The sequence below is a fragment of the Myxocyprinus asiaticus genome, chromosome 41 (genome assembly GCF_019703515.2).
Source record: "Myxocyprinus asiaticus isolate MX2 ecotype Aquarium Trade chromosome 41, UBuf_Myxa_2, whole genome shotgun sequence".
Lineage (NCBI taxonomy): Eukaryota > Metazoa > Chordata > Actinopteri > Cypriniformes > Catostomidae > Myxocyprinus > Myxocyprinus asiaticus.
The window spans coordinates 29,207,544-29,218,456 of NC_059384.1; positions in this window are offsets into that span (position 1 = coordinate 29,207,544).

Here is a 10,913-nt window from a genome sequence, read left to right on the forward strand (position 1 = left end):
ACCTTAAGACATGCCAGTCTATTGCATACTGTGGCAACTCAAAAACAAACAACACAAAGACAATGTTAAGCTTCATTTAACGAATTAAATATCTTTCAGCAGTGTTTGATATAATGGCAAGTGATTTTCTAGTACCAAATTAGCAATTTATCATGATTACTCAATGATAAGGTGTTGGAGTGATGGCTGCTGGAAATGGGGCCTGTCTAGATTTGATCAAAAATGACGTTATTCAAGTAGTGATGGTGCTGTTTTTTTTTACATCAGTAATGTCCTGACTATACTTTGTGATCAGTTAAATGCCACTTTGGTGAATTAAAGTACCAATTTCCTACTGAAACAGCAAAATCTGTACATTATTCCAAACTTTTGGCCACCAGTATATATATATATATATATATATATTTTAAACACTGGACCTTAACACTTACTTAGTTTACAAATTTTAAACCATGACTTGCACTGCACACAAATAAATAATATTGGCATTATATTCTTGTTGTTTAGCCAGAGGGGAACTGGTCCCCACAGTGAGCCTGTTTTCTCACAAGGTTATTTTTCTCCATTAACCAACATCTTATGGAGTTTTGTGTTCCTTGCCACAGTCGCCTTAAGCTGCTCACAGGGGTTCTAAATACAATTATTATTTAATTATTTATTTTTATACACAATTTACAATCATATTTAATCAAACTACACAATGATGACTCTAAGACATTATAGATATTACAGTTTTCACTTTCTGTTATTGCATGATTTTCTGTAAAGTTGCTTTGAAACGATGTGTGTTGTGAAAAGCGCTATACAAATAAAAATGACTGGAGTTAAACGAAAACGGATTAGTGTGGATGTGGCGTCATGTAAGGGATCGATGGCACAATGTTTTAACAGGGTTTATTGCACCTCTTCGAAAACCCCTCCTTCTAGCAGTCTTATTTCCAGTGCAATGTAGAATGTCAGTAGCATTGCCGCCGTCACCTTCCCTCAGATGTCAATATTGTGCCAGGAAAACAAATGTCAACAAGGAATTTCTCAACTGATCCCTGACCCAGAAGTCTGTTCCTAGGGGGGTTCTTGCTGACAAAAGGGTTCTGGCAATGCATCATTTCCTCTGCAGGGAAAAAAAAAAGAGTATGGACTATGCAGAAAAATCTCCTGCCTGCTATCAGGATTTTGCTCTACAGTATGAGAACTCGCATTTAGGAGTCTGCGGTCTGTTAGCGACTGGCTCAACATACTAAAAATGTACAGTAATACTGTATTTGCAAGAAAATGCAGAACATTTCTTATAATTTTATGAACATACATTGGTTTTCAAATGTAACAAAAATCCCAAAAATCTGTGTGATATGAAATGCTTTGTGGCATTTACCAATGCATATATGTCTGATATACAATAATTGGGAATTTACAGAATCTGCAGATTTTCTGCTCTGATTTTGGGGGGAAAATGCAGGATTCTGCAGAATGGATTTAAATATGATAAAATACGTAAATAGGACCACTCTAATATTATACTCTTAAGGCCCGGTTACATTTAGCTTTGCATGGAGAAAGAAGGCGTGGGCAGATCGATTGTGAAAACTACTTGCCAAGCAGCATCTTTTTTATGCTGCACTTTATTTATTCATTAATTTTATTTAGGTTATTTCCAAATGAAGCAACTTCCTATTGATCGACACTCTTAATTTGCATGTCAAAGTTCTTCAAACTTGAACGTGAGTTGGCTTTGAGACGCTATCAAATATACTAACCAGCCCAACACAAGTACATTGGTTCTTCCAATGGTGTAAGTTTTTTAGGCGTGACTATATGTTTAACAGATGAGAAGCTACGGTGGCGTGATACTATCAAGTAGGTAATTGTTTTATTTTGAAGATATTGAAGATATTTCTTAATCTTTATAATAGGTCTACACATAAAGAATGTGCATGGATTTCAATTATGTGTACTCAATACAGCCATATATTGGGATTGCCAAAGGTAATTTCATTATTTAATTAAATGCTGATTAAAAAAAAAATGTAAAAAAAAAATTAAAAACTTGAAAGGAATATTCCGGGTTCAATACAAGTTAAGCTCAATTGACAGAATTTGTGGCATATTATTGATTACCACAAACATTTATTTCGACTTGTCCCTCCTTTTCTTTAAAAAAAAAAAGCAAAAATCGAGGTTACAATGAGGCACTTACAATGGAAGTGAAAGGGGGCTAATTTTTTAACATTAAAATACTCACTTTTTCAAAAGTATAGCCATAAGACATAAACAATATGCGTATCAACATGACTTAAGAGTGATAAAATCACTTGTTAACCTTTTCTGTGTAAAGTTATATCCAAATTTACAAATTTTTTGCCATGACAACGAAGTTGTCAATTCTAAAACTGACAGGCTTATATAATTTTGTTAACACCACAACAGGATTATGATACAGACAAAGTTTAAGTTATCTTTTAAAGGTATTTTAAAAAATTGAGGCAGATAGTTGTAAGAATAGGAGATATTATATATGGAGACCTACTAACTACTGGCCGATGTTATAAACATCCCAAAACATCACGTTAGAAAGTAAAGTGTGATTGGTTTAACATCAGTCAGACATTTCACAGTCAGAATAAGATGATGAAATATGCAGCATAACAGTTTTTTTCTAGCTGACCAGGTAGAAAAGGGATAAAAGAGAATACTGGCCTGTTCACTTCATGCACTGGTGATGGGACGTATGATCATAAAGTAGTGGCCAAGAATATTGGCACCCATGGTAAATATGCGCAAAGAAGGCTGTAAAAAAAATCTGCATTGTTTAACCTTTTGATCTTTCATTCATAAAATTCACAAAAATCTAACCTTTAATTGAAGTAAAACTATTTAAACAGGGGGAATATCTCATTATTAAATACATATTTTTCTCCAAAACACATTGGCCATAATTATTAGCACCCTTTCAATACTTTTTGCAACCTCCCTTTGCCAATATAACAGCTCTGAGTCTTCTCTTATAATGCATAATGAGGTTGGAGAACACATGGCAAAGGATCTGAGACCATTCCTCCATACAGAATCTCTACAGATCTTTCAAATTCAGAGAGCCATGTTGGTGGACTCTGCTCTTCAGTTTCACCCCACAAATTTTCTATGGGGTTCAGGTCAGGGGACTGGGATGGCCATGGCAGAACCTTGATTTTGTGGTCAGTGAACCATTTTTGTGTTGATTTTGATGTGTGTTTTGGATTATTGTCCTGCTGGAAGATCCAACCAGGGCCCATTTTAAGCTTTCTGGCAGAGGCAGTCAGGTTTAGATTTTTTTATCTGTTGGTATTTGATAGAGTCCATAATGCCATGTATCCGAACAAGATGTCTAGGACCTCTGGCAGAAAAACAGCCCCACAACATTAAAGATCCAGCACCACATTTAACCGTGGGCATCGGGTACTTCTTCATCTCTGTGTGCACCAAACCCATGTCTGGTGTTTGCTGACAAAAAGCTCTTTTTTTGATTCATCTGACCATAGAACCCGGTCGCATTTGAAGTTCCAGTAGTGTCTGACAAACTGAAGATGCTTGAGTTTGTTGTTGGATGAGAGCAGGGGCTTTTTTTCTTGAAACCCTCCCAAACAACTTGTGGTGAAGTAGGTGATGTCTGATTTTTTAGAAACTAATTTCTGCAATTCTCTAGCTGTGATCATTGGAGATTCTTTGGCCACTTGAACCATCCTCCTCACTGTGCGTGGAGACAATATAGACACACGTCCTTTTCCAGGCCGATTCTTAAGATCTCCAGTTGATTGGAACTTGTTAATTATTGCACTGATGGTGAAAATGGGCATTTTCAATTCTTTGGTTATTTTCTTTTAGCCACTTCCCATTTTGTGAAGCTCAACAAGCTTTTGCTGCACATCAGAACTATATTCTTTAGTGTAACCCACTGTGACTGATGATTAAGGGAATTTGGCCTGTGTGTTACCTCATATTTATACCCCTGTGAAACAGGAAGTCATGGCTGAACAATTTTATGTTCCTAGTCACCCAGGTGCACAAAACAATGTAAAATATGAAGGGTAATATACTTCAGATACAGTTGTGCTCAAAAGTTTGCATACCCTGGCAGAAATTGTGAAATTTTGCCATTGATTTTGAAAATATGACTGATCATGCAAAAAAAACTGTCTTTTATTTAAGGATAGTGATCATATGAAGCCATTTATTATCACATAGTTGTTTGGCTCCTTTTTAAATCATAATGATAACAGAAATCACCCAAATGGCCCTGATCAAAAGTTTACATACCCTTAAATATTTGGCCTTGTTACAGACACACAAGGTGACACACACAGGTTTAAATGGCAATTAAAAATTAATTTCCCACACCTGTGGCTTTTTAAATTGCAATTAGTGTCTGTGTATAAACATTCAATGAGTTTGTTAGCTCTCACGTGGATGCACTGAGCAGGCTAGATATTGAGCCATGGGGAACAGAAAAGAACTGTCAAAAGACCTGTGTAACAAGGTAATGGAACTTTATAAAGATGAAAAAGGATATAAAAAGATATCTAAAGCCTTGAAAATGCCAGTCAGTACTGTTCAATCACTTATTAAGAAGTGGAAAATTCAGGGATCTCTTGATACCAAGCCAAGGTCAGGTAGACCAAGAAAGATTTCAGCCAAAACTGCCAGAAGAATTGTTCGGGATACAAAGAAAAACCCACAGGTAACCTCAGGAGAAATACAGGCTGCTCTGGAAAAAGACGGTGTGGTTGTTTCAAGGAGCACAATACAACGATACGTGAACAAAAATGAGCTGCATGGACGAGTTGCCAATGCCACAAAAAAGCCCAGTTACAATATGCCCGACAACAACTTGACACGCCTCAAAGCTTCTGGCACACTGTCATTTGGAGTGACGAGACCAAAATAGAGCTTTATGGTCACAACCATAAGCGCTATGTTTGGAGTGGGGTCAACAAGGCCTATAGTGAAAAGAATACCATCCCCACTGTGAAGCATGGTGGTAGCTCACTGATGTTTTAGGGGTGTGTGAGCTCTAAAGGCACAGGGAATCTGTGTGAAAATTAATGGCAAGATGAACGCAGCATGTTATCAAAAAATACTGGCAGACAATTTGCATTCTTCTGCACGAAAGCTGCGCACGGGACTTGGACTTTACAGCACGACAATGACCTTAAGCACAAGACCAAGCTGACCCTCCAGTGGTTACAGCAGAAAAAGGTGAAGTTTCTGGAGTGGCCATCACGGTCTCCTGACCTTAATATCATCGAGCCACTCTGGGGAGATCTCAAATGTGCGGTTCATGCAAGACGACCAAAGACTTTGGATGACCTGGAGGCATTTTGCCATGACGAATGGGCAGCTATACCACCTGCAAGAATTTGGGGCCTCATAGACAACTATTACAAAAGACTGCACGCTGTCATTGATGCTAAAGGGGGCAATACACAATATTAAGAACTAAGGGTATGCAGACTTTTGAACAGGGGTGATTTCATTTTTGTCTTTGTTGCCATGTTTTGTTTTATGATTGTGCCATTCTGTTATAACCTACAGTTGAATATGAATCTCATAAGAAATAAAAGAAATGTGTTTTGCCTGATCATTCATGTTTTCTTTAAAAATTGTATATATATTACCAATTCTCCAAGGGTATGCAAACTTTTGAGCACAACTGTATATTTTACTCATATTAATTTCTAGGGGTGCCAATAATTGTGGCCAATGTGTTTTGGAGAAAAATATTTATTTAATAATGAGATATTTCCCCCCTTTCAATTGATCTACTTCAATTAAAGGTAAGATTTTTTTGAATTTTTTGAATGAAAGATCAAAAGGATAAACAATGCAGATTTTTTTCACAGCCTTCTTTGCTCATATTTACCATGGGTGCCAATATTTTTGGCCACTACTGTATGTGCTTGTTGTCATGTTGTACAGTGTTTTCAGTGAATGGAACCGTTGTTTATAGTGAAATGGTCCCTCACCTGATTTAGTCAAACCTGCTTTACTGGTGCGGTACAGTGTCAAAAATGTGCCAATGTTATCTCATGAGTATTTGTTGGTATTTCTTACATTAAGCGTGATAACATTTGCATAGACACTGAAATGTACAAAATTGATGTATTGACAGCACCTAAAACGTAAATCATATGTTTATGAATCCTTACACTGAATCCATCAATACTTAATTTATAGAATTAATCGGTTGATTTTATTGTATTTATAAATCACTGAGTTTAATCAAATGTTCAATGCCATTATTGAACACAATTTACTTACCTAATTTGACATCATAATGCCTTTATTCTGTTCTGTGTGATTTCTGGTGACAAATTCAACTTATTTTTCAAAGGATTATATCACTCTAACCTAAACAAAAATGTAAAATGTTAAAATTAATACAAATTCTGTAATTGTTCAATCATTACTTAATCATACATTTTTATTTTTAAATAGTATAAAACAGTCAAATTCTAAAAGGTTTTGTAAATATTTGTATGTTTCTAAAGTTGTAAATACATAAAATATTTACATTTTAGATGGTGTTAATATATACACACACAAACACACAAAACATACAGAAATGTAAGTTAAAATGTTACGTACAAATACCTAATAATAATGAGACTGAATGTGCAGATGCCATGGAAAATAAAAAAAAAAATAATTAATTTTTTTACATTTGATATTATTATGAAATAACAACAATAGCTCTCTTTTTATTGAGTAACCAGTAACCTGTTCCTTAAAATGACATTCTTCAGTTGACTACAGTGTAAACATTCCTATAATGAACTACTTCCAATATGTAACTCAAGTGTCATATATTTCCTAGCAGTGAGGCCATGACGACTCCATGTTTTACAATCTGCAGTTCGAGAGAATCCAATCATACGACAGCGAATGTGAGGGCCATCTCTCAGAACCCCCCGCCCCACCCCACGGCTTATCAGGACCCAACAGAGCACCCGCGCCTGCAAAGAAATGGGGCCATGTCTTCTATTACTTTATAGAGGCATTTAACAATTCATTCACTAAGTTTTAATAGTGTCTTTCCATGGTTATATCATCCTCCTGCCTGATGCCAAGGGTGAGTCCTTTCAAAATCAAAATCATTGGAACCCTGCTCCAGGAGGTACCCATGATGCCACACGTTTCACTCTGGTTTGTTCTCTGTAACCAATGCTATTAAAGGAAATAGTTCACCAAAAAATGTCATCTTTCATCATTTACTCACTTTACCCTCATACCATTCCAAACCTCATGTTATTTTTCCATTACACACAAAATAAGATTTTAATCGTTATGCAGCATTTGCAGCGTACAACAACAGTTCATAGTGATCAAAAAAGCACCATAAGTGTATCATAAATGTAGTCGATACAACTTATGTGTTATATTCCTGGTCTTGAAGCCATATGATTGCTTTGTATGAGGAACAGTCCGAGATTTATGTAATTATTCACTGATGATCTTCCCAATCACCGAAGCTCACAAGAAGCAATGACATTTTGGCATCAATGACATCAACACACCATTTTTGAATCTGGAAGAAGATGCGGGCCAAATTATCAGCGAATAATGAATAATAACATTTGGTCCGTTTGTCACACAAACCTATCTTATGGCTTGAGAAGACTTAAAATATAGCTCACATGATGTATGGCTACTTTTATGGTCCTTTTTGGAGCTTGATAGGCCCTGGGTACTATGAACAGTAGTTGTGAAGAACGAAATATTTCATTAAAAATTTCTGCTTTTGCGTTCCACTGAAAAAATAACAGCATACAGGTTTAATAATTACAATATTTTCATTTATGCCGAAGTATACCTTTTTTTTCTCTTCTTCGCTTTATAATTTTATTTTTGTCTTTGATTTACAGTTCACTTTCTGTTATTTCTATGCAAACCAAAAGGGGCAACAAGAAAACTGCTGACAAAGCCCCCTCCCTTCCAAAATGAAGTGTGTACAGCTTTGTGATGTCGCCTCAAACCGTGCCCAACCTTTTAGTGTGTGAAGGTCCAGATGGCCCTGCAGCCTGCGAGACAGATTTTTACCCGGCCACGGTTTCTGCTCTATCAGCGGGGAGCTGTCACTCAGATCAGCCTGGCTGGGGCACCAATGCCGTAAAACACGCTGCCTTCTCATCTGTCCCATTGTAAGGCTCCCAACACCAAAAAACAGATAGCAGGACTAAAGAGCTTTGGGCTTTTGCTCCTTCCATGCTACAGAGGAGAGCTGGGTCACCCAAACTGAGGGTCACACTGTGCACCTGACCCCATAGCCTGCAGGGATCATGACAAATTTGTGGCCTGGAACAAATGACCTCCACCATCAGGAAAATAGTTGTCGACCTGATAAAGTGATGACCTGGTTAAGATAGCTATCTACTGTAGGCTTGACTCCTGTAAAATGAAAACTACCCAAATAAGGCCAATCGCAATGTAAAGGATAATGAACAGTGCGTCGATCATTATCACAAAATAAACCCAGACAGGGTCATCAGGATGTCGATAATGACTGGCTGACTGTATATTATCCAGCTTGTTACATGGCAACCTACCAAATAAAAAATAAAAAATAAATTGGCATTAAACAATTATTTGAGTTTAAATTGTATTATTTGAGGAGAAAGGGACCACAGAATCTCTAGAAACAGCTGAATTCAACCTCTGGTTTGTGTCAGAGTTCTATTGCCATTTATATTGTGAAAATTACCATCTGACTGCTCATTATCCTGCTTATTACCTTGCTTATTACAAGACTACTTGACAAATAAATAAATAAATAAATAAATGCGTGGACATGAAATATTAATTTGAGTTGAAATTATTTTATTGGCTGACTTGTAGAGATCGCAGAGTGATATGAGAAGTAGGAAAGATGACTCGAAATACCCGGATGACCTGTGAAATATAATTTAATCCCCGGATGTGTGGTCATTTATTAGAAATATTTGACCGCTGAATGGTGTGACTGACCAACCAGAATCGAGTATTCCAAAAAGCTGTGTAATACTATTACATAATTACCTGATTCTTATCATTTGATCTAAATGCAATTATTTAAGATAACCACAATTATTGTGCACCACAAACTCCAATCACATATTGTCATCCAAATAATAGAATTTTAAAGAAATTACTAAGTTCAGGCATTCAACTCTGAATGGTGCAAGCTGAAAGGGTTCCTTGAGATTGTTATCTGTTAGCCAATCAGCTCACTCATATGTAGGCCTGTCATAATTATTAAATAATCGTCTGATCACTGTTATTTGATCTAAGCGTGGTAATTTCACTTTAAATTTCAATCACATCTTACTGGCCAAACAAGGGAATTTTAAGGGAATATATAAATGCCATGAACACCATGCCATTTATGTGTCATTCAGTTGAACTCCAAGCATTACTGTGCAGCTCCATGGACGTCAACCAGATCAGCTCCTGTCCGGAAGAGCATGTGAACTTCTGAGCACTTCTCAAGCACTCTGATCTGCGCGCCAGCAGAGGCTCACGACAAACTCCCGCGAAAGTATAAACGAACAAATATAAACTTTGATAGTGAACACAAAGCGCTCTGGCTTCACTTTAAACGATCGTGTAATGGCACATATTCCTGGTCAATGCGGGTTTATACACACAGTGTTAATGACACACAGTGACAGAGGAGGAAACGCACACCTTTATTCTTTGGAGTGATAAAATGATGAAACAAATCTCAAAAGTTTTACTTAATGAGAAATAAGGGCTCTTGGGTTTAATCAAAGAGTATGTGAAAGTAAAGAAATTAGGACAGAAATAGTTTAGAATAAATATAGTATAGTATAATATAATATGATATAATATAAATATAATTAAAATCTATATTTGATATATATATATATATATTTTAAATATACCTGTATATTTATAATTTTTTTTATGATTTCCAAATCAACGTCAATGTAAAATTGACCAAAAAGAGACATATTTTAAGTATTTACAAATATTTTGATATTGAAAACATAATTTTTTCATGTCATTCATAAGTTTTTAAAGCCTTAAAAGGAAATCATAAATCCTTATTTTATTATTTGATTTCTATATTTGAAGTTAAATATGTAAAAATGACTTCTTAAGGTGTATGAAGCACACATGCACCTTAAGAAATATGACAATTTATATGACAATTAATCGTGAAAGAGATAATTAATCATCATAGCCCTAAAACAGACAATTAATCATCATAATTATTTGTTTGACAATTAATCGGCAGCAAAATTTCATAATCATGACAGCCCTACTCACGTGTGATATGTCAAGCCGGTCGGCTCACAAGGTGTAAACTGATAGGTCTTTTGAAGTGTAATCGGGTAGCCAGTCAACTTGCGTACTCTCTTTTTGCCTAACATTTAAATTTTCTTAGTTTGCAAGTAAGCAGTTTTCTCTGAAACCATACATCTCCCCAGCTTCAGTTGTCTAGATCTGCTACATGGGGATTGTATTTATGTCTAATTGTGCAGCAGCATGTGTTTTTTTAATTGTGCAGCAGCAGCAGCATGTCCACATGCTTAACTCAGCATGTATGTATGTTCTAGCAGTAGAAAGTCTCTGTACTTGCTCTGAAGCAGCAGCAGCATAGCAGGTCTAGTTTGCCAAGACCAATGTCCTATCAGTATGTCATACCCACATGAACATTCTAAATCTTTCAGACACTTGTCATGACTGAAATATAGAAATTAGTGCTGTCAGCTGATGAAAATATTTAATCGCGATTAATCACATGATTTTTAACAACCATGATTAATCACACATTTTGAAAGTGCTGAAAATTGATTATACTGTATATATTTATTTTCTTTTAAAATGCATTTATTTCCTTCTTAGGACAGAAAAGAAAACCATATGTAACAATGACATTT